At 45.6% G+C, this 26,270-nt stretch overlaps 1 protein-coding gene across 1 annotated transcript in view; it reads right to left on the bottom strand.

Annotated features, from left to right (window-relative positions):
- Positions 1–602: 602 nt before the first annotated feature.
- POLM (DNA polymerase mu) overlaps positions 603–26,270 on the bottom strand; it is a 67,463-nt gene continuing 41,795 nt past the window's right edge. The window contains exon 12 of the transcript XR_015869455.1: positions 603–619. The gene's annotated coding sequence lies outside the window, so the exon portion shown is untranslated. The remainder of the gene's footprint in view (positions 620–26,270) is intronic.

Genomic DNA, 26,270 nt, shown 5'->3' on the forward strand with positions numbered 1-26,270 from the left:
CCTATGATGTCACTCAAAAATGCAGAGTATATGCCAATAGCGAACCTGGGTACAAATCAGGAATAGCTAGAAGCTCTTATATAGGCCATAAGTCTCCTTTTGTACATCACAGATTCATCATTTTACCTTCAATAAACAGTGAATAAATTTACCCAGACGTAGACATGACATATTACAATAAAATATGAATTTACGGGCCAATACTAAAAAAAAAAAATATATATATATATATATATATATATATATATATATATATATATATATATATATATATATACACACACACACACATATACATATACACACACATATACACACACATATATATACACACACACACACATACATATACACACACACACACATATACACACACACACACATATACACACACACACACACTATTAAGCAGATCTGAGTTTGAAGTCTTTAAAGGCCCAACTTCACAAATTACAATCATATACAAATGTTTACAATTGTAACAATTATGGACAATAGTCTATCAATGACCACACTTTGTTTTTATACTTACAGAACTGAACAGCTGACTGATGTAGACTTGGTCTTATCCCCGTTTGCAGAGCGTATTTTGCGTTGTTGTTTTTTCGCACTGTGCTTCCTGCGGAACAAAACATTTTTATACACACAAATTCATACTAAACACCTGCCGGCTACTCAAACCTGACAACAAATGATAATTAGTTTATTCATGTCTGCATAATGAAAAGCTATTTTTGTCTTTGTAAATGCCTCCATTTTAGTATGATAAATGAAGTATTCTCTCTTTGCTCAAAAATGCATCCTTCAGACATTATTGTTATGCAAAACCAAATATCTTTAGGAAACAGTTCTAGGTCAGTGTTTAATTTAAATGGCTTTGAAAGTTTGTAATGCTCTATGTGGAAAATTAGCATGTTTATCTCCAGCAAGCAGCGCAGGATTATAACACATATGGTTGGAGCTACAGCCCAGGGTCAGAGCTGTGACAGTCCCAGAATTTTCCTATTCATTTATTTCACAGGAAGAATGTAACTATAGGAACGGGGTTGCCTAAAATGATAAAAAAAAAATAGCTGAGCTGTCAGAGCTGAACCTGAACCCCACTAGCTATGTCTATCAGGGAGCAGGGTGTTCACAGACATTCATTACATGTTAACCAGCAGAATAGGTTGGCACATTTGTTAGAGAGAACCCTGCCAGGCCAGCCACCTTTACCAAGATGGCGGCTGGGACATGTTACTGCGCAGTGGCGTAAGTTCATCCCAGACGCCCGGAGGCGAGTTATAATTTGGTGCCCCCCACCCAGTCACAGCCGTTGACACTGTAATGTAGCAATTCACATACAGACAGGCTATAGATAGACGAAGGCAGCAGCTGATGGTCTGACATGTAGCCGTCTACTAGTGTATGGTGGCTTCTCAGGTGCCAGGAAGTGGTGCCATGTATTGGGCAGCCGTGATGGTACACTCCTGGTACATAGCTACAGCTCTAAGTGGGGTAAATATGTTGTGGACCGTGGAGGAGGTGCCCCTTCAGAGCTGGAGCCTGGTGGCAGGCGCCTCCATTGTCTCCCATAGTTCTGCCCCTGTTACTGAGCATGCGCGACCCCGTGCCATCTTAGAGTGTGTGAGGAGTACTACACGGACATGCAGCACATGTTCCTCTAGGATGTGAGTACCATTGTCTCTTCTTCCATATACTGCTTACTCTGTGTTTGACTGCTTTTACCGCACACTGCTGTTACATCTGTTAATGTTATTATCCTTAATAAACCTGCAAGCCTGGTTAAGGACAAAGTGCCTGGCCTAAACTCCATTTTACAATTCCCTTGGTGCCTATTGTTAACCTCACAGTTTCTATGCCAGTGGTTCTCAAACTCGGTCCTCAGGACCCCCAAACAGTTCACGTTTTCCAGGTCACCCAGCAGGTGCATAGGTGTAGTCATTACTCACTGACACATTTTAAAAGATCCACAGGTGGAGCTAATTATTTCACTTGTGACTGTGAGCAGATCTGGAAAAAGTGCACTGTGTGGGGTCCTGAGGGCCAAGTTTAAGAGCCTGTGTTCTACACCAAATAGGACATATCAACAGCTTATGGGCCCAGGCGCCAAAGTATCCTGCTTGTGAAACATACAGTGAGTCCTGTGTTTGGATCAGCATGCACTGTGCAGCAGCAACCGCCAGCAATAACTTTATGAAACTGAGAGGCTCAGAGAACTACACTACATGGAAGTAGGCTATGGAGATGCAGCTCAAACATAAGAAGCTGTGGAAGGCTATAAGTAACGCAGATCACAATCCCAATCCTGATGAAGTAGATACAGCTATGGGCACCATAGGCTTAAGGCTTAATGGAGCAACACATTTACTTTATAATTCAAAGAAAAATTTCAGCATATGACATGTGTGCCCTGCAGACAGCATATGAAGACAAAGGTCTAATGAGGAGGATACATTTGAGGCATACACTGTACGGTTCCAAATTAAGTGAATACAGAAACATAAATGACTAGATTGATAAGATGTCTACATCTCAGTAGCGAACATCTGTAGGAGTCCAAAATGATGATGAGGAAGTCGTAATGGCAATGGTACAGAACCTAAATTCTGAACTCAATTTCCTAGTAGAACCTTTAGGCAGACTGACATGCAAAGACTTGTATAATAGGTTAGCAAGCTCATTCTCACTTTCCAAAATTAGCAACCAGAGCTGAAGCACCCCTAGCATTAGTGCAGACAGATGTGTGTGGCCTGATGGAGGTGAATTCAATAAGTGGCTATAGATACTTTCTAACATTCATCGATGACTTCACAAGAATGACACACATTTCCTTCATCAAAGGAAAGAGCGAAGTAATAAATAAAATTACAGACTACAAGAGATTAATAGTAGCACAAACCCGTCAGGAAATAAAAGTCTTGAGATCTGAATGTTTAAAAGACAAAAATAGGAGAATAACAACCTTTTTAAAAAAATATGGAATTGAGCATCAACTAACAATTGCATACACGCCAAAACAGAATGGTGTAAGTGAGCATGCCAACTGCTCAATTGTGGAAAGAGCAAGTCACTGCTGCATGATGCCAACCTAGAAAAATGCTTTTGGGCAGAAGCAGTGTCTACAGCAGTCTTCCTAAAGAATTGTGCACCCACAGTTGTGTCACAAAGCAAAACACCATTAGAAGCGTGGTCAGGAAGTAAGCAAATCAATCTTATCAGAGTATTTGGATGCAAAGCATATGCTCATATACACAAAGATAAAAGACATAAGATGGATTCACATTCTGTGAACCTCAAAATATCCAGGAAGCAAAGTCAAACAACAACTGGGAAGAATGGAAATTAGCAATAGAGAAAGAGATTACATCTCTGAATGACAACGGTACATGGACTATAGTCAACAGGCCACGCCATAGAAAGTCAACAATAAATGGATCTTCTGTAAAAAACTGAATGCAGATGGAACCATTGCCCGTTATAAAGCCTGTCTCGTCGTGAAGGGATATGCACAGAAACGGATTACGGCAAGATCTTTTCTCCTGTGGCGAGGTAAAGTACAATATGTTTAGTCATTGCCATATCTGCTATGTATGATTTATTGCTATACCAATTAGACTGACTCAGCTTTCTTAAATGAGAATTGCTAAAAGAGATTTATATGGAACCTCCCGAACACTAATGTGAAAATATGTTCCAAGAGAGAAAAGTCTGTTTACTAAAGAAAGCTTTATTTGGCTTAAGCAAAGTGGTTGTTGTTGGTACATTGTTAGTTGCTGTACTACATGAAATAGACTTTGTACATTGAAAGATTGATCACTGTCTCTACCACAACTACAAAGAGCAGAAATTGTTCATCATTGTAGTATATGTGGATAATCTGTTACTAGCTGGCCAGGAGCATCACATAACAAGTGTCAAGCAGCTGTTAGAACAGAAATTTAAGCTGAAAAACCCCGGACCTGCACATCACCTGTTAGGAACAATCATGATTGATCAACAGACATACATTGAAGCAATACCTGAGAAGTATAGAACTAACAAAAGTCATGTCACCCACTAGTGAAGCAGAGTTAGAGGATATGCGGGATGTACCTCATCAGTGGACTATTGGAAGTTTAATGTATGCCAGTGTAGCAACTCATCCAGACATCACACATGCTGTGAGCCAATTTTCTATTAATCACTGTTACAAACCTTGTTGATAATAGGGAAATGCAGACCCAAAAGTCATTGAAGTCTTCTCAATAAGGAGGTAAATTGTATTTTATCTAAACAGAGACACCCTGTAGCTTAGGGAGGTGAGATGTAAGAGATGAGTGTACTTCAGCACCATCTCCTATCCTGCGTTGAAGCTGGCCAGACACCTTTACCAAGATGGCCACTGGGACATATGAGTACCGCTCTTAACACCATTGTTTCTTCTTACATATACTGCTTACTCTGTGCATTACCACTGCCGCCGCTGTTACATCTGTTACTGCTGTTAGTCTTAATATACCTGCAATTCTGGATAAGGACAAACTGTCTAGCCTAAACTCCAGTTCATATTCCGCTGGTGCCTATTGTTGACCTCATAGGTTTTTCGCCAATAGGACATGTAAACAACGTTAATGTTTGTCTCCAGTATCTGATGGAAAAAGTTGGAAATGGCAGATGTGAAATAGGAATCACTTAGTTGCAGGAGAAAAATCAACAAAAAAGTGTAAAAAATACAGCATGGAGGTCCCTTTGCTGAGAAGACCCCTAATTCATAACCTATATGCAGAACAGCGATCTCCTGGGTGTAGGAAAACCTCATTAAAATGGAGATGTATTAAGCCGTGGAGAAGTTGTCCATAGCAACCAATCAGCTTCTGTCATTGATCTAGCACAGGGCTTGATTCAGAACTGTAGGTAAACCCGATGGTTTATGTACAATTCCAAAGGTGGAGTGTCTGCGCATGTGCAGAATGAGCCCCATGTAAGCGCACGCAGTGCACCCAAGCTGCAGCATGACTGACATGCTGTGGCAGTTTTGGGGTGAGAAGGCGGCGGAGCTGGCCTGCGTTCCTGGAAATGGGTGATGTGTCACCCCCATTTTCTGGGAGTGCCAAGGCCGGGGTCTACGTCAGAGGGCGCAGATTTCCTGGCCTCACGAGAGGCGGACAATCTGAGTAAGCAGCTTAGTACATAAATGTATAAATAAATCATACAGCATCAAAAATAACAAAATCATGTAGATTCGGGATGCCGAACTCATTCCTTGCTAACATAATAAACAGCCTTTGTGATGTCACTCGGCTTTTGTATAAAAGTAACTGCTTGGTACAGAATGGTCCTTTATCCACTGATGTGACTTCTTGCTCATTCCTTCAAGTACACCCATAAATGTAAATATTACTGTTCTCTCCTGTTTACCTTTCATAACCGAGCAAGTCCACAGTCCCCATACACCAATATGGGGTTGGGGACCTTCATTCATCAAACTGAAAATTTTCAGAGTTTGTCTGCAGGACTCTAAGCCATCTTCAGATGGTGTTGGTTTCCAAAGCTCCGTTCCTTTCTATGATTATTTAAATCAATTAAATAAAACTTTTAATTTAGAGAGTGTACCTCCCAGGATAAGAGTCTTAAAAAACTGTCCATAGAACTATTTAAGAATGCCAGCAGCTATGAATGTTAAGGAATATTCAGCACATGCATTTTATTATTGCCTACGATCATGTTTTTCCATAGTATCCAAGTCTTACCCCGAGTACACTGGAGGTGGGTTAATAGTATCCAAGTCTTACCCCGAGTACACTGGAGGTGGGTTATAGGTATTCTGTCTGTGCCCCTTACAGTCACATTCATATTATAACAGCTCATATTATTTCCTATCCAAATTTGTAAACATCTTGTAATAAAGGTACTGTAGTAAAACTGAATAGCTCTATTATAAAAGCTGCAGTAATATTATTGTGAATGACAAACATTAATATAGGTTCTTTATATAGCTCACAAGGAAGGATCTATACTCTCTACACACTGTATACTTTAAGTCTATACACTGAGTAAATGTAAACATACATTTGCATTTTGTAACCCTTTAATAAACAGATGTATTGTTACATGTTCTGCCCAGCCCACTTAAATAAATATATTTAAGAAAAAATAGCTTAATTTGTTAAACATTGAAAGCCATATCTCTTGCTATTCTCTGCTGTAAGTATAAAGGGGTGGGGGAACAGGCAAACCGACTGCTAATTCCTTCTGGTACTGAACTACAAAGGTCAGCTCATGCCAACAGGACTACAGTTAAAGGTCTAATAAAAAATCCCCTGGAGAGATCTCTTTGTAGGGATGGGCTATTATTATAACTGAAAAACTCTACCAAACTTCCTCATACTCACACAAGCCTTACTTCTATTAATCATCATCAACACCTCGCCGCCTCTCTACAACAACTTATCTCTCCAATTACTACATCCCTCTATTCTGATATGGCAGTACCACATCTTAACCATCCCCTAGTAATAGACCTTGATCAAGTGGCTCCAGTTATCTTTACTCTCCACGTCAGCCTCAACTATTTCTATAGAAATTCTCTCAGCACACTGCTAAACAATCATCTCTCTTATCTCAGCTCAGGCTTCTAACCCCGAACATCTTTTTAATACATTTAAATCTTTACTCACCCCTCCAGCAACAAACCCACCAACCCCCATCAGTACCCAAGATCCGGCTTCCTACTTTAAGGCCAAAAGGTGATAATATCAGACATGAAATGGTATCTTCCTCCCCCTGCACAAGACTTTCTTCTAACCTCCACATCTTCAAGTGTTCCCTAAAAACTCACCTCTTCAGGCAAGCCGATCTAATTGCAGAAGTACCCACAAAACTCCCATAAGCTATTCTAAACAATTACCTCTGCTCTGCACAGTTTACATATGTTCTCTTTCTACACTCACACAACCCACTGACACCAGGCCAACATTGTTGTGTGACTAGATCATACAACCAGTGATGGAATGGCCCACAGGTGTACAGGGAAAATCCCTGGTGTGCCTCACTGCCTAAAGGTGCCCATCCACTAGGTGATTAAAATGAGTGATTGAACGATAACGATATCGTTATCGTTCGATAATAGTTTGCAGATTGTTTAAAAAAAATGTCTAAAACGACCAGCGATGCGTGCTCCCGCTGGTTGTTTAGACATCTATCATTGGCCAAACATGCTGAACAACCTGACTATAACGTCAGGTTCAGCATGTTTGCAGATGATTGAACTGCTTGTTCAATGAAGGCACATTAGACTGACAAACGACAGTTGTTTTGAAGTCTGCTAGTGGAGGTGCAGCTTTAGGGTCCCACTCCCTCCTCTAGAGTACAGTAACTTGGTGGAGCAGGTTCGTGGATGAATTTGGGTGTTTGGTTTGTTTCTATGGAAACCAGGCCAAGATTAGCCCTCTCAACAATCAAAGTGGGTGGTACTGACACACCCCTGTTGCCTTTATAATGGGGCCCTGTTTTTTGCATGTCCTCTATGATGGCTGGTAAAGTCCCTCTGTGGTGACTGGCCACACCCCTTAAGCTTGGGCCCCTACCACTGTATTCCCTGGTGGGCCCTTTAGGCTCCAGACCGACACTGCATACAACCCACCAAGAACCTTTACAATCAGGCCAGAGCATTGGCAAAATGTATCACTTATCCTCATGTATCAAATTACTATTTACCTATAGATTGTAAGCTGTGTCTGTTATATTACAGTTTTGCTCCTAATTGTAAAGTGCAACGGAATGTTAATAAATAAATAAATGTTAATAACCAATCACTCCAGACCTGGGAATATCTATGGGACGTGTTATTCAAATAGCAACTATTGTAAAAAAAAACAAAAAAAACTAAGTACCAATTTTATTGAGAATCAGCTGCCAGAAAAGTGGTGCCAGGCGATTGCAGTGGCTGTTAAGTATTCGCATGAAAAGTTTAATCGGAATGTAGCCCCTCCAGTGGGTAATAAGGCCAGCTACTGTATATCATCCCAAACCAGAGGAATCTTGGGGCAGAACTATCAAGATGTGGACATCCCTTCAACATTGATACAAGACCGATTCATAGATTCTCTTCAGTCTACTATCAAACTGGTAATTATGTCTACGTCTTACATATTAAATCCTGGTATGTATCTGCTACATCACTTGTTCTAACCTCTGCAGTGACTACAAGCTACCACTATATATCAGATATACAAGGGATTTCCAATAATGTAAAAAAAAAAAAAAAAAAAAAAAAAAAAAAACACAATGAGAGGATACTACCAGCAGGGATACCAATACTTTTAAACAGTGTCAGACTGGGGCATTAAGTGGCACGGGCCCAACCATTGGGTAGATGTGGTCATTAACAGTAGAGTGTGACCATCCCCACAAAAGGACACGGCATATTTTGCATTCATTCCAGACACACCAGTGTGCCCAAGTTAGTCTAATTAATTTTATTTGTGCCTCCTTCAGTCTAATAATCAGTGCCACCTTTAGTTTATTAAATATAATCCTTTCCCCCATTCAGTCAAATAAAAATAACCTGAGCCCACTTTAGTCTATTAATATGTACCCTCTGTCTGTGCCACTCAGTCACAGACGTGCACTCTGTGCCTCTCACCTACACATGTGCTCTGTGCCTCTCACACACACACACATTGACATACACTCTGTGCTTCTCTCACACACAGACTTACACTGTGCCACACACACACACACACACATACATACACTATGCCTATCACACGCACTGATGTACCCTCGTTGCCTCTCCCACGCGCACATTGACGTACACTATGACTCTCACACACACACTGACGTACACTCTCTGCCTCTCACACGCACACTGACCCACACTCAGACTTCACCAGATCTACTGATACTGTGACCAAAAGAGCAGGACTCCTGACGTGTGATATGGTTTACCAATAAATTTAAGGCAGAGATTAAAAACTGCTCACATTTAAATAAAATCACAAGTGCTGATTTATAATATCCAGAAGCTCAAATACCGATGGTCTTTTAGTGAAATCCAGCAGGCTGATTACTTTGGCAACCCGTCAGAGCAGGAGCAAACACTCCAAAAAGGATCAAAGTCACGTGAGTCACGCCTCAATCCCTGCTCCGCAGCAGCATTATTACCCAGCTTTCCAGTAGCACCTGATTGTACCCAGCTTCCATTATTACAGCTAAGTGTTGTTTTAAAGATTTTCTCAGCAGGTGGAGCTGTCGGTCCCCTGCAGCCCCCATGACTATGCCACTGACTGTGCCTCTCACACACTCAGCAGTGTCACACTAACACTGACCTGTTCACTGTGTGTTGCCTGCAGTCTTCTCTCCTGTGACCAGTAGCCTCCTGTTTTTTGTCCACCTTCTTCCATTCTCACCATTGTTTGTAAGGGTGTGTCTGTGCTCTAATTGGCTGAATGACTGGATGTGTGTAACTCAGTGAATTGGAGCACAGCAGCCACTGCGGAGGAGTTCCTGCACTGATTAGGAAACTCCTCAGCGTTACACACACAGCAGCTGCAGGAATATGCACACAGAGAGGAGAGTATGGCCCTCATTCAGAGCCGTACACTCTGAGCAGAGCGCACGCTCTGAATGAGGGCCGGGCTCCATTTTAATGGAGCGTCCTCCTGGACGCTCGTATAGCTGTGGGTCACCACCCACAGGCTATACGAGCGTGCATTGTGATGGTCGCGATGGTCGAGACCATCGAATTTGCGAGCCGGAGCCTGCGGTTGAGGTTTTCAACCGCAAGCTCCGGAGTGATTTTGGCTCTATCAGAGCCAAAATCACTCCCACTGACATCACTAGTGATGTCAGTGGGCCGGCTTCTGACGGGAGGCGTTCCCTTAGGAACGCCCCCGTCAGGGAGGCACGCCCCCGGCACGCCCACCAAAGGGGGCGTGCTGTCAATCAACATTGACAGCACGCCCCCTTTGATCGGACACAACGAGCGAAGGACTTTCCTTCGCTCGTCGCGTCTGGCGCATGCGCACGACGGAGCTCCCTCCGTCGTGCGCATGCTCAGTCCATAACATCGACCCACTTGCGAGCGGACAGCCGCTCGCGAGTGGGTCTGAATCAGGCCCTATATCTTTACATTATAACTGGTGGCCAGCTAGTCAGACCAAGTCAGTCCGATAGGGGCCAGCCCAAACCTGCATGGGCCCAGCACTCTGATGATAGTGGGTGGAGTTGCACAGCAGTAGGGCAGGGGTGGCCAACCAGTCAGAGGCAAGGAGCCTAAAACTATCTGTAGGTACGTCAAAGAGCCAAGATCACGCAAGTGCAGAAGACGTACATGCAAAAAGGAGCATGGTCTTGTGTCAGCTAGAACACACCCCTGGTATGATGTTTGTAGGAGCATGTAAAAGCTCATGCACACAATCACCAAGGAGATAACTATTAAAGGGAAAGAAAAAGCCAGAACAATATAAAAAAATTTAAAAAACTAAATCCACATAAAATACACTGACAAATTCACATCCACAAAAATACATTGAACCCCCCCCCAAAAAAACAGATTCATATACAATAATACAATCCAGCCACTCCATGTGTCACTCCAGTCCCCCTCATGTCATTTCAGCAGCCCCTCCATGAGTCAACCCCAGCAACCCCTCGTGTCACAACAGCAGACCTTCATGTGCCACTCCAGCCTCCCCTCTCTCCCCAGGCCACTCCAGTCCAGCCATCTTCCCCCACACTCCCAGCTCCTCCACATGTCACAAATAAAACAAAAACAAAAACAACAAATTAAAAAAAAAATAAAAAAAAACACAGCTCTTACCTTGTTGTGGACTGTCTGTGTCACGTAGGTAGGCTCTGGCATCTCCGACCGCATACTCCTAGTGGCTGCAGGTTCAGTCACAAGTTTAGCTCCACCTCCTGTTTGCAGTGTGACGTCACCACGTCGCCCATACATGCCTCTGAAGCGGAGCAGACTGTTGCAACATAGGACAAGCCTCCACTGAACAGCTGTGTGCCTATCAGAGGAGGCAGTCAGTGTCATTTAGGAGAGCCGCATCAGAACAATGGAAGAGCTGCATTTGGCTCAAGAGCCACAGGTCGACCACCGCTGCAGTAGGGCTACTGTGGATTTACCCAGCCACCCACCAGGCCAGTCCGACCCGGCTTAAAAATAGATTTTATATTGTTTTTTGTTGACAGCTTTTTTAAGATGCTAATATGCAGCATTTTTAGTGACCTATTGTAAGTTATATCAAATGTCCCTAAAAACGACAGGGGTAACAGCATTTAGGGAGGAAGGAGGTATTGTGTCTCTAAACTATTAGGCACTTGTACTTGCAGCTCAGTGATGACAGGGATGTCCTAAGTTTTCAAAACTAGCCTTTAAATACTATTTTTATAGTCCAACTCAATTTATTGATTGCAACATGGAATACAAAGAACAACTAAGCTAACTAGAACACTGAAGGCTTCTTCATGGGTGGAATTCTTGCATTGATTTTAAAAAGTGAACCGGACAGGAGTACAACGTCATCAAAGGAGAACTACAACTTACTGACTGCGCGATCCACAACTTGCAAGGTGAGTATTCCGTGTATATGGATAAACCTTTATTCAACTTCTCTTAGTAGGTTCAAAGTCTGTGTTTTCAGATACTATTAAAGCTCTCAAGGTGCATACACACTAGACGATATGTTCCCTGAGCGATATCGTCTAGTGTGTCCCCGGCAGGCTGTGCTCAATGTTGTTCATGACATTGAGCACAGCCGCTGAACGATATCATTAGCGATATCGTTCAGCGCCGGGCTCTCTCACCCATTCCCTGACATGCAGCAACCTGACGAGGTTGTCAGGTTGGCCTGCATGTCAGCCCGATGAACGAGGATGACGAACGACCCGCGGGAACGCGCGTCGTCGTCATCGTTCATCTTTTTTGTGTTAAACATGGACGATAAAGTGGACGACTGAACGATAACGATATCGTTATCGTTCAGTCGTCCACTTTAATCGCCCAGTGTGTACGCACCATTACAGTGCAGCCTTGGTGGGTAAGACATGTTCATGGAGCCAAGTACAAATGACACATTCAATTACTTCACCTAACGGTATTCATTTTAAAATGGTAATCACAGACTATGCAGTGTTCCACTGGTGCAGAAAGATAAAATACCACATTTATATAATTGCTTAGATTAAGTTTCTCATTAGACTAGTCTTACAAAGGCTGTTTGTGTCCATGTGTTTCAGGCAAAGGAAGGTGGAGATCCAGTCACATGACAATGCATGCGCTATACAGTTGTATTCCCGGTCACATGCACGTCAGGACAGGGAATTGCTATGAGCATTGCACAATTTTCATTTTTAGCATGTTTGTGAAGGGAGATTATTGTGAAAGTCTTACTTAAAATGGACTGTTCAATTCATCAAATATTAACGAAGACTAAATACATAATAGAATAGGTTCTTTTAGTAAAGTCAGTATTGTTAAAAGATGAAGAATATTCCTGAAATGGCTGAAGTGCTACTTTGCTAAATATGTCCATTATGAGCAAATCCGTTACATGCAGATGTTAAGGCGAATATCCAAGCCAGAGTCCAGCATAAACGCAGCTTGGTGATGGGGTGTGGTGTGCCTACCATTGGGCAAATTCACCCATTTTTATGGTTCGGCATATGAATTTGTGGGGGTGCACCGTCACCTCATATGCCATTGCCTCCCTTCATCTCTTACTTCTTGTCTATTACTTTTACAGTAAGTTTGCCCACCAGTCATATTTACCACAAGCGTCCTGCACCATTACTCTTTTCTAGAGTTTGCAACCAAAGAGTAGCAATGCTACTTGTTCAATGATCATTGGAGTCTAATCTCATTATGGCATCAATTTCCTAAGTGTCACAGGTGTGCCCTCAGTATGCAGTTATTGCTATGGCACTCAAAGGAAGGCATTTTATAAAACTTTACTTATTGCAAAGTCAACAGCATGACTACATGCCACAAAATCAAAGTGTGGTAATAAATCACATTTCGATAACATGACCTTTAATGAGTGCAAACAGGTCTAGGAGTATTTGATAATTAGTAGTCTAAACGGTTGACTATTTTATTTTATTAAGAGGAAGACAAGGTAGTTAGAGGGTATGCAGTCGGGAAGCCGGCGGACCTAATCCCGACAGCCGGCTTCTCAACTGTCATATCCCGGCAAGGGTCTAAAGACAGGCATCAATATGCCGACGCCTGTCATTAGACATACGCCGAGAGCACGACGCCCGGCATCCCGATCGAAGGGGCGCCGGGCGCGGATAGCCGCGGGGGGTGGGTTAGGTTTAGGGTTCCCGGGGGGGGATTTAGGGTTAGACACCCCTCAGGGAGGTTACATTTAGGCTAGGGGAAGGGGGGGTTAGCGTTAGGCACCCCCGGGGGGGGACTTGGGGTTAGGCACCCTCCCCGGTTTAGGCGGCGGGGAAGGGGGGTTAGGTTTAGGCACCCCTACGGGAGGATTAGGGGGTAGAAATGGGTTAGTATATAATTACCTTTGATTTCCTTCTCTGCCGGAATGCCGCTGTCGGGATTCCAACCGCCGGGCATGGGTCCGGCGGTAAACCATACCGATTCCAGGTAGAGTGTGATTGGGAGAGGAAAGATGAGCTGGTCTGAGACAAAGTATCCAAGACGATGTAAAATGATTGTATAGATTTAAGGCCTTTTTTTTTTTTTTGCAGACTAGAGGAAGAAAGGTAAAATGAACATTGACATGAATTGCCCCTCGTGCCAACATTTTACAAAACGCTTGAGTAGAGTTATGAATAATACCGGTCATGAACTGTATCAGGCACACATATAAGATTCTGTTGGGGATCATCACTTTGCAGATACTTGACAAGAGGTCACTGACATAAGGTTTCTGATCACTGTATTTTGGTGGCAGGTTGATAATGGGGCTCCCAGACAAAAAAATATTTGGCTGACAGATTCCTATGACCAGAAAGGAGTTAAAAATAATATGAGATATGGTAAGAACTTACCCTTGTTATCTCTATTTCTACGAAGTCCATAGGGTTCCACAGGATACCTTGGGGTATAGGTGTGACGTCAGTCGCAGGGCACCAAAGAGTTAAGCTTTCAGCCTCCCAGGATGCACTAGGTCCCCCTCCTATACCCCGCCCCCGGGCCAAGGCACCTCAGTTAGTTACCAAGCCATAGGCCGGAGGAGGAGAAGGAAGAGAGAGAACAAAGATCTGGACACATACAAGAATCACATTCTCACCAGAGGGAGACGGAAAACCGGTGACCAGAGCAAAGCCCATCTGCAGCACAGGTGCGACAGGGCGGGAGTCCTGTGGAACCCTATGGACTTCGTAGAAATAGAGATAACAAGGGTAAGTTCTTACCATATCTCATATTTTCTACTTCAGGGTCCATAGGGTATCCACAGGATACCTTGGGGATGTCCCAAAGCAGTATCCTTTAAGGGTGGGGACGCTCCTGTGCAGAAAGGAGAATCCGCCGCCCGAAGGAAGCATCCTGAGAGGCGAAGGTGTCAAACCTGTAATACCTCACGAAGGTATGGACAGAAGACCACGTAGCAGCCTTGCAGATCTGAACTGCCGAGGCACCACGTCGAGCTGCCCACGAAGGACCCACAGACCTAGTGGAATGAGCCTTCAGAGAAGGAGGGACCGGTAGGCCTTCATGAAGATAAGCTTCAGAAATAGCCATACGGATCCAGGCTGCCAAAGTTTGCTTTGAAGCAGGCCAACCCTTTTTACGGAAGCCAAAGAGGACAAACAAAGCGTCCGACTTCCTAAACGAAGAAGTGCGGTCAACATAAGTCCTTAAGGCCCGCACAACATCCAAAGAGGCCTCACCCACGGAAAGACCCGGTGAGTTAAAGGCCGGAACAACTATTTCCTCGTTAATATGAAACTGGGAAACAACTTTGGGAAGAAACTCGGGCCGAGTGCGGAGCACTGCCCTGTTCCCATAAAAAACCAAGAAAGGGGGTCTACAAGAAAGAGCCCCTAACTCAGAAACACGTCTGGCCGAAGCAATGGCCAGAAGGAAAACAGTCTTAGCTGTTAGCCATTTAAGATCCACTGAGCCCAGTGGTTCAAACGGCGGTCCTTGGAGAGCCCTCAGGACCACAGCCAAATCCCAAGGCGCCACAGGTGGAACAAAGGGCGGCTGAATGCGGAGAACACCCTGCATAAAGGTGCGCACATCCGGGATTGTAGCAATCCTACGGTGAAACCAGACAGATAGGGCCGAAACCTGTACCTTCAAAGAAGCAAGGCGAAGCCCATGATCTAGTCCCGCTTGCAGGAAGGCGAGAATCCGAGACAGACGAAACTCCCGCGGTGCATAACCTCTCGGTCGACACCACTGGAAGAACGTATGCCACACGCGATGGTATATCCTCGCGGAAGACGGTTTCCGAGCTCGTAACATGGTACGCACCACAGAGCTGGAAAACCCCCGGGACCTCAGCATGGCCGTCTCAACAGCCACGCCGTCAAAGACAGCCGAGTCAGGTCCGGGTGAAGGCAAGGACCCTGAGACAGAAGGTCCGGTCGTAGCGGCAACCGCAGAGGAATGTCCACGGACAGACCCTGAAGGTCTGAGAACCAGTGCCGTCTGGGCCACGCGGGAGCTATCAACAGGAGCGTCCCTCCTTCCTGTTTGAATTTCCGGATTACCCGTGGAAGAAGGGAGACCGGAGGGAACAGGTATGCGAACCGGAACGTCCACCGGACGGACAGAGCATCCACCAGAGACGCCCCTTTGTCTCTTGTGCGAGACCCGTACACCGGCAACTTGTTGTTGTGCCGGGACGCCATGAGGTCGATTTCTGGAAGACCCCACCTGTCCACCAGTAGTTGAAAAACGTCCGGGTGCAGGGACCATTCCCCCGGATGAACGTCCTGGCGACTTAGAAAGTCCGCCTCCCAATTGAGCACTCCCGGGATGAAGACCGCTGATATGGCCGGAAGATTGCGCTCCGCCCAAACCAGGATCCGAGAGACCTCTACGAGAGCCGCCCGACTGCGAGTTCCTCCTTGCCTGTTTATGTAGGCCACGGTGGTAGCGTTGTCCGACTGGACCTGCACCGGGCGACCCTGGAGAAACCGCTGTGCCTGCTGGAGAGCATTGAAGACCGCACGGAGTTCCAAGATATTTATTGGAAGCTCCGCTTCTGTCGGCGTCCACCTGCCCTGGAACAAGTGTGGACCCGAAACTGCTCCCCAGCCCCGAAGACTGGCGTCCGTTGTCAACAGGACCCAATTTGGAACCCAGAACGGACGTCCCTTGTTGAGGTGGGTCGTCTGTAACCACCACGTAAGGGACAGGCGAACCTCCTGGGTGAGCACAATCGTCTGGGACTTCAGAGACTGAGTCAGCCCGTTCCACTTGGACAGGATCAGGTGCTGCAGAGGTCTGGAGTGAAACTGGGCGTATTCCACCATGTCGAACACCGACACCATGGAGCCCAGTAACCTCATCGCCGAGTGTAAGGACACCCGGCGGCTGTGCAGACAACTGCGCACCCTTGACTGTAAAGCAGAGATCTTGTCCTCCGTCACGAAGATCCTTTGCTGTCCCGAGTCCAATAAGGCTCCAAGATGCAGAATCCTCCGAGACGGGATTAGAGTGGACTTCTGCCAGTTGATTAGCCAGCCGTGCCGTTGCAGCAGTGCAATGGTCAGGTCCAAGTGGCGTAACAGGAGCTCTGGAGATCCTGCCACCAATAACAGGTCGTCCAAATACGGCAACATGCGGACTCCCTGCAGCCGCAGAGAAGCCGCCATGACCGCCATCACCTTGGTGAAAACACGTGGTGCTGTTGCCAGGCCAAAAGGTAACGCCCGAAACTGGAAGTGGTCGCTGCTGATTGCAAACCTGAGGAACTGTTGATGGCGCCAAAGAATAGGGACATGCAGGTAAGCGTCCTGTATGTCCAATGACACCAAGTAGTCCCCAGGTTCCAGCGCCAGAATGATGGACCGTAGGGTCTCCATCCGAAACTTCGGGACCCGCAAAGACTTGTTGAGTGCTTTGAGGTTGAGTATCGGACGATATGACCCATTGGGTTTCTGTACCAAAAATAGATTTGAATAGAAACCCTGGCCCCTCTGGGAGAATGGAACCGCCACTATAACTCCAGCCTGGAGCATAGTGTGCAATACCTTCCGCAGCTCCGTAGCCTTGTTCCGGTCTGATGGGAGACCCGTGGTGAAGAAGCGAGCCGGGGGTCTGTGCCGGAAGGAGAGGGCGTATCCGTGGGAAACCACCTCCAGAACCCAAGTGTCTGTCGTAGTGGTCGACCAACACTGGGCGAACTGTAGCAGGCGGCCTCCCACCCTGGGATCCCCCAAAGGGAGGCCCGGACCGTCAGGCCGCAGGCTTGTCATCTGGCTTGGGGGCCGGACGTCTGGTACTCCATGCCTGCTTCCGGGGCTTGACCGATTTCTTAGGGCCAGCCTGTCGAGGAAACGACTGTGGTTTGGGCCTGCCCTGGGCCCTAGATGACCGAAAGGACGATGGTCCCGAACCAGAAGGAGCAGCGGCCGACGGGAGACAGGCAGATTTGGCTGCCGCCAGCGTGGCCACAATCTTATCCAGATCCGGACCGAAGAGAACTTCTCCGGTAAACGGCAACGCTTCCAGACCTTTCTTGGAATCTGCGTCCGCCTTCCAGGATCGCAGCCACAAGGTGCGACGAGCAGCTACCGCTGCTGAAGAAATTCTAGACACCAGAGTACTAATGTCTAGAGCCGCCTCGTTGATGTAGGTGGCCGAATCACGGAGATTGCCAATCAACTCCGCCTGATCGGCCGGACAGTCGGATTCAAAAGAAGCCTCTAATGAATCCGCCCAGCGCTCCATCGCTCTGGCAACCCAGCAAATGGCCATAGCCGGCCGTGCTGCCCCCCCTGCAAGGGAATAAGCGGACTTCAGGCAGATTTCTACCTTGCGGTCCGTAGCATCCTTAAGGGAGGACATGGATGGCATCGGCAATGTGGCACTACGGACAAGACGGGTCACGTGAGAATCCACCTGTGGAGGGGATTCCCACTTCGCAAAATAATTATCCGCGAACGGATAAGCCACCGCCAGGCGTCTCTGCGGCTGGTATCTTTTGCCAGGTTGTTTCCACGCCTCCTCTAAATGGTCCACCAACTGACCCGAAAGAGGAAAGACTGTGGCATCGCCCTTCACATCTTTGAAAAAGGCATACTTAGATTTAGCCGCTGGGGGAACTTCGTCCTCAATCACCAAGGCTGTGCGGACCGCCCGAATAAGTCCAGGAATATATACTTTGGACTTAGCATCAGCGTCCTTAGTATGGAGAGGTTCCTGATCGTAAGGATCTAGAATCTCCCCATCATCAGACGTCCCTTCGTCATCCTCATAAGGAGCGGACAGAGACGCCACCGGCCTTTTATGAGACCGCATCACAGACTCCCCTTGCAACACATCCGACAAGTGCTGTACAGAACTCGTCAGGGAGTTAACCCACGCTGGCTCCTGAGAACCCGGGAGCGGGGAAATAGGGAGACTGTGGGGTACCACCAATTGTCGTGGGAACCCCTGCATGGGTGACGACACCACAGACTGCTGGGACAAACCCATCGGAGTAAACGCGGGCTGCGGAGCTAACTGGCCCACTAAAGCTGTTAACGCCTGAGCGAAACAAGCCCAGGGCGGCTCCTGTACCGGTGCTGTAACCGTAATAGGCCGCGCCATGGACAAACACTGCCGGCAAAGGCCCTCCGCGCTACCCTCCCCCTCCGCTAACGGTACTTTGCACGTGGTACACTGTAGCCGGAGGGGAAAATCACTTTCAGACATGATGGCACCACGTATGTGACCTCTCTCACCAATTAAGTATTAAATAGGCGAGAGACCACCCTGCAGCACCGCACCGCAAGGGCTTTAGCAGAAAGAACAGGGACAGTAATAAAGCTGACAGTTTAGATGAAGAAAAGATTACAGGCAGCAGCGCTAGCACAGTCACATACAATGCAGAAAAATAACAATTCCTGCACTAACAGCACTGATCACTCAACTACACAGACACAGGGCCTGGTAGGACACAGCGCTGCATACACAGACCTGACCACAGCGGAGGAGAGGTATGCGGGGGGACCCAGACCACGATGCTTCCGTCCAGCGCTTCCAGCAGCGTTCACCATGCGTTCTGGAGAAGATGGCCGCCGAGGAGCAGAGAGGAGGCTGGCCTGGGGGAGGAGCGCTGCCACAGGACCAGTCGGCAGCATGCAGAGAGGGCTGTGTGCAGCGGGGGAGGCGCCGGCTGTGAGACAGGGAAGGCGCGCTCCCCTGGCATGCATTTAACCCCTGGGACGCCGCAGCGCTACCGCTCTGCTGCGGTCCGCTGTCCCAGGGGGTAGTGGAAGCGCAGGTTGGTCGCCTGGCTCCACGCTGCAGCCAGTCCCCAGGGAGCCCCCTGCCTGGGGACTTAGGACCATGTGATCAGCGGGGACCCACCGCGGGACCCCGCTGCTTACCTCTGTCCCCCTTGAATCCGGCCATGGTCCGGAGCATCTGGGGTCACCGCTAGCTGTGACCCCAGACGCCCACCAGCATCCCCGGATCAGTACCGGCGTTCTGGTACCGGCGGGGTGTAGGGAAGACAGCATGGACGTCAGGACTGACTGTCCATGCTGTACATCCAGTTGTGCAGCCACAGCTGCATGAAGAATAAGCTTCAGGGGCTCTTCTAGCCCCCACTCCAACAGGTGCACCCGACTCCGGCCGGGCACCAAACTAAACTGAGGTGCCTTGGCCCGGGGGCGGGGTATAGGAGGGGGACCTAGTGCATCCTGGGAGGCTGAAAGCTTAACTCTTTGGTGCCCTGCGACTGACGTCACACCTATACCCCAAGGTATCCTGTGGATACCCTATGGACCCTGAAGTAGAAAGTACCTTAATATCTCTCCAAAAAAAACAGCATTATGGGGGAAATCAGTTGAATGTGTTGTAGAATCGCTCTAGAAATGAGTTCCCGGAGCTATTCAAATGTCTGCATCGTACCCTGCACTTAGTCGCGGTAAACTGCCTTTCACCGAGCTAACGGCAGGGTTTTCTTTAAATGGAATCTTCCGACTTATGTGCCGTTAGTGCACGCAGTAATCCTGCAACTAGCATCGCAGCACTAATTTAGTAGAATTTCTGCTTGCACACCCTCTGCGAACAGAAATCCTCTAGTCGCGGGTTTACAGCGCGGCCAATTGAATAGCTCCAGGCACACCTTCAACTGACCTTCCCCCCCATATATGTGAAAGAACCAAAACAAAAACACTCAAGCATTTTAATCATCATGATTAGGTGTATTTAATCTCATACACAGTAGAAGTAGAATAAAATGTAAGCATTTTCATTAACTTTGACACAAAGAGTGAACTGGTGGGCTGTGTGCTCTCTAGCTTTAGACCAGTCTTCATCATCTTTGGTCCTCCCCAAAGTCAGTCGCCCACACTCATGTGTGTCTTTTGGCAAATAATCAAAGTTTATAAATTCTTTACACAATGGCGAAACTCAGTCTTTCATGGAAGCTTTAGTACGATAGCCTCAATCTTTGTAAAGGGGCAGTTGTTTAGATGTGTTAAAACAAAGTTGCAAAAGTGTTGCTGTTGAAGATATTAAAAAAAAGTATTTGTTTAGAATACAAAATTATGGTTATAGTTCAACAAAACTAGGAAATTATTGGCAGCGTATAAAATCATTGAAAAGTATCTGATGCCAGCTGCTAACCAAGGGCCAAAGGACTGCAGAAACTGTAAATTATTGAATACTGGAGTTATGGGGCGTTTGGAGAAAATCTAAACTATTGCCAAAATCCCAGATTGACAGTTAAGGTGCGTACACACTACGAGGTCGAGGTCAAGCTTCCTTCCCATTTGACAGATTTCCTGCAGAGGTCTCTAACATCTCTTCTTCTGTAATTACATTTAGCTTGGTTGACTTTTCCTGTTATAGTTATGTTAATGGGGTTGAAGAGAGGCATGCCTCAGTTTCATTATTCAGCTCAAAAGCCAAGGACGGCAGTCTGGGTAAATTGTATAACGATATTTAAAAGTCACAGCCAATTTTGAGTTGATCCCCCAGATAGATACAGCTTTCTCTGTATAGGTTTATTAGCCATCAGCTCGTTGACTTGATCAGTCTTGTCATTGAAACCATGTCTCAACTTTAAAGCTGGGTACACAATATGCGATGAGTGTTCCCAGTGTTGGAATTCCGAGATGTAACTATACATTGAGCGGCGTATGCACTGCAAGATCTAGTGTACGACAGCATGATATATCATTACATGCTCCATGTTCGATATATTGTTGACTATACCCTACCGTAAGCACTGCGAGCACTTCAGTGTAAAAACAAGCCAGGTGACGTGTAATATGATGTTGTTTTTTAATTATGCACACCTGTAAAACACAGTTGAAATGCTCAGGCACGCCTGCGTTTGCACGTCCACTCCCCCGTTTTTAATGGTCAGCCCGTTAGCACCTACAAACGGCTTCCCCTGTCACTCACTCTGCTGGGGTGTCTATGCGCAGCGAACGAGTGCATTGTGAACTTTCACTAAGGAATGCACATGTGCACTGCGATGCATACGCATTGCAATGCAAACCTTCGATAGCAGCGAGAGTATGCATCTTAGTGAGCGGGTCTGAATCAGGCCCAGTGTATATATCCAGCTTAAGGTGTTGGCTGCCTTACAAGAGAGGTAGCACATTTATTTCTTTTTGATAATACCAATCTGGGTGAGGGGATCTGTTTGAATTTAGACGTTAGCGAATGTAGTCATTGATCCTCAAGCTGCTTGTTTCCACTTTGTCAACACAATACTTACAAGTGTGCCCCTTATTGTCACATTGAGAGCCTATCCCATGACATCTTTTGATAGGCAAACCCAGGCATTTAAGCTAAAATACAAACCTTACTTAATAAGAACAAGGTGACCAAATACAATGGCTTAAAGAAAAAAAAAAATGTTGCCAAATGTTGGTGATCACTTGCATTTAGTGCCTTTTTTTTGAATGGTTGGTGGAGCCACATCTGTAAAGGTCTGTTTCTGCAATGCCTGTAACTCCATGTGTGGGGCATCTGAGTATATTCAGGACCTTTCTTTTGTCTTAAAATAGTACAGCCAGAATAAAACATCCCTACTTTTTATCCCTGTTGCTAATTTGGCTCTAAGGGCCCTCTGTGTCCTGCCTAATTTAAGACCTAGGGGTAAATTTACTAATGTGAGAGTTTTTAGAAGTGAGTTTTAGAAGAAATGTTGCCCATTGCAACCAATCAGATTCTACTTATTTAACTAGCACCTCCTAGAAGATAATAGCTAGAATCTGACTGGTTGCTATGGGCAACATCTCTTCTAAATCTCACTTCTAAAAACTCGCACTTTAGTAAATTTACCCCCTAGTCTGTGGTATCTGGCAGTAAGTGAAGAGAGCTCAAAGTGGTAGACGTCACTGATACTGCACCATTGTGCAGTCTGTTACTGTGCAGTTTGTTTTTCTAAGCAATTCAATTTTGGAGTGAAGTGTTATAAGTTCTCCATCAAAAGGTGGCTTGAGAACAACATAGGTCGTCTCTGGCTTGAGAACAACATAGGTCGTCTCTTTTGGATTCAAACAAATCCATTCGTACAAGGCTTATTGTTTGAAATGCTATATTGCTTTTAGTAAATATTTTTGGCTGGTCATTTTATTTTGCCAACCAGACGTGTGTTAACGGTTTGAGCTCCTGTTCCAAATTCTACATCCAGTAGCAGAAAGGGGTAGAGTGGGTTGAAGTTTTTATATGGAGGATGACTGCCTTGAATTAAAACGGGAAGTAGCAGATTGAAGAGTCTTCCTATATTTGTTTAACATGGAGCTTTGTGACGGTCAGAGGCAGAAAAAGGGGTGACGGATGAGGGACAGCAATGTAATAAAGGCATGTATTCCTATACTGTCATGCCTTGATTTCAGAGCTAACGATTACTCACATGAGACACGAACAGGTGATGAGTCCAGACAGTTTGCTGGTACAGATATTATTTAGGACAGCTTGTCCGCGAGGTCAATCTATGTGACGAACATTGAAACGTCCGAGATGGGTTACATTACCAGGGAGAGTGCTGTATGGTGCTTATGGGCTATTTGGATGAGGGTAGAAGGTCCCAAAGCTTGTGAAGGACACATTTATATTTTGTCCAGATCTCGGAAGACTAAGTGCCGATAACGTCTAGATTTTGGATGTGTAGTATAATGCTGTTCACCAATGACAGCCTGGTACTTAAAACTGGTGCAAAGGCCTGAAGCACTGAAAACTACACTAAGAGCTCTAATGTGCTGACTTTAGAGCTCAGCCAGACTGTACACATCACTGCTCCTGGGTTACTATACAGATCCCAGTGATAAGGCCTGGTTAAGAATGAAGTGGGGTATGTGAAGGGGTATTCCCGATTCAAGGGGTGAATACAAGTCCTATGAGCCATCTCAGGGATCTCAGTGAGCAGTGAGTCCGAGTGGCAGAAGTAATAAGAGTGGCTCAACTCACGATCGTGGACTTTGAGTAAGCTTATTTGTGTTGTTGTACAAGCCAGGTCTGCTATGGGATTGAAAATTGATAGCCAGCCAATCTAACGCTGAGAGCGGATCAGCCACTCAAAATACAGTTCCGCCAGCATCACATATCTCAGCAATACACTATGTTATTAAATTAATGCGTCCTGGGGACAGTTGGTCACTGGACACATGGATGCTTCTATTTTACCATTTAAAAACATAAGTAGCAACTATACAGCTGATAAGTGTCCTGGAAAAACAAGGAGATCCTTCATAGCTGTATTTGCCAGATGGGTATCATTGGTGGTAAAAATGATTATGCAATATAGTACTGGCCTTCGGTATTAAGCAGTTTACTTCCAATACATTGATGCCCTAGTACAGGCTTGCATGAGGTTATAAGCAGTGACTTATGAAGGCGCTAAAAGTAAAAACATGGATGTACTCTGAGAAAAACCCTGTAAAGCACAAAACTTCAGGGAGTCTATTTATAAACGCAACAAAATCCTTTTCTCCAGTTTTTAAGCTCTCTATACATACTAATTAGAAATGTGCAGAGAAAAGTTCTCCCTGCCTCTTCATTGTGCTTCTCATGTTCCTGCAGCCTCCATAGCTCACAATGGAGACTATGCAGGTCCTCAATTAATAGAGAGGAGAAGCTTCACCATTCGGCATTATGTCTACCAACAGGCTTTCTGAGCTGGAGTAAAGCACTGAAGATACTTTTCCGTTCTCACACAATGCATTACATGGTTCATCCCCTGATCAGTCGTTGTGGAGCAGAGTCTGGCAGTAGTGGTGTGGCCGTGTGCACTAGCCTACCAAAGTTTGTTGACAACTTTCTCTTTAGCAAAAGATGGCAACTAAAAGAAAGTTTGTGAGGTTTCTCTTCGGCAGTACAGGTGGTTTTCGTGAGCACTGTTCCTGCAAGTATTTGTAAATATGGCGGTCACAGAGGCGAATCACAGCAAAATAGTCACTATTTGTCTTGAGAGCAGCTGGTTCTATATTGCTGGAGATCTTCAAAATGGTCTGAGATGGGACAGAAACGTTGATCCTTTTCATGAATTTGTGATTGACAGCCTACTCTGCAGCATGTAAAACTAAATACGCTATTTTTGTGGTAATAAAATCCAAATGAGCTTATCTGTATCAAAAGTGGCGATTGCCCTTTTTGCGATATATACACACACCGCAAAATCGAAGTCAGATGGAATGATTGTGTACATATTCTGAAAATAGTGTAAAATATAGCCACACTCACTTAGGGCTCCATTCAGAAAAAGTGTCGATATTGGCCTGAATATTTTCGGCCACACTTTTTATTGCAAATAATTTGTTTATTATAAACTAATAAAAATGTAACAAAAACAACAATTATGACTGTATATATTACAGTCTACAGACACAAAAATACATATTTATATAAAAAAAATAAAATCATACAGTATAGTCTCAAATTAAATCAAAACAAACCTATAGCAAAAAATCCTAATACTAAGAAATCTAGAAAAATAAAAAAGGGACAAATACAGGAACAAAAAGGGGGCAGGGGGGTAAGAGGGGTGGGAGGAAAGGAAAGAAAAAGAGCAGCTCCAAATCCAACAAAAAGCAAAAAAAAAAAAGAGAAAGAAAAATGAACTCCACCAACTACAAGAGAACCAAATCAGTGCCGAAACCAGGGGGCCAAGGATCAAGAAAGCCCTACAGACTAAGGCGGTATTAGGAGGGCTGAGATGCGATAATATCCCTATAGGTCTTTGAGTCCTTGAAATCCATCCAGCGGAATAAAGGATCCCTGAAAACTGCATAGTTCCCTTCCGCAAAAGATAAAATATCTTCCACGTCCATGTAGAAGTTGATTCCAGTAAACCAGCCCCTAACCGTTGGAGGAAAGCCACCTTACCGGGGATGACTGACTTAGCAGTGTTTAGGTGACACAACAGGAATTTTTATTATATATCAAGGTAGGGGCTGGGGACAGGTGCAATAACCAAAACAGCGGGTCAGAAGGAACCGGTTCTCCTATAATGATAGCGGAAAGTTTAAGAACCTCCAACCAAAATGGGTGGAGACAGGTGCAGTGCCACCATATGTGAAACGGGTTGCCAGGGGCATTGGAACACCACCAGTAAATGATGGGCACACCAATCCCCTTCTTGGAAAGAGTAACTGGGCACCTATACCAACGGAATATTAACTTGTTCGGCCATACTTTTTACCGCTTTTTAATAAGAATATTCTCTGGGACAGCGGCTGCATTAACACGCTATCCCTGCGAGGTTCCTGCAGACTTTTGATTGTCCGAAAAGACTGTCCTGCACTGCACATGCCCCATCTCGGCATTATTACATAATAATGAAAATAAATAAATATATAATATGAGATATGGTAAGAACTTACCCTTGTTATCTCTATTTCTACGAAGTCCATGGGGTTCCACAGGATACCTTGGGGTATAGGTGTGACGTCAGTCGCAGGGCACCAAAGAGTTAAGCTTTCAGCCTCCCAGGATGCACTAGGTCCCCCTCCTATACCCCGCCCCCAGGCCAAGGCACCTCAGTTAGTTACCAAGCCATAGGCCGGAGGAGGAGAAGGAAGAGAGAGAACAAAGATCTGGACACATACAAGAATCACATTCTCACCAGAGGGAGACGGAAAACCGGTGACCAGAGCAAAGCCCATCTGCAGCACAGGTGCGACAGGGC

Source organism: Taudactylus pleione, unplaced genomic scaffold (assembly GCF_031769625.1).
Source record: "Taudactylus pleione unplaced genomic scaffold, aTauple2 ptg000329l, whole genome shotgun sequence".
In the NCBI taxonomy this organism is placed as follows: Eukaryota; Metazoa; Chordata; class Amphibia; order Anura; family Myobatrachidae; genus Taudactylus; species Taudactylus pleione.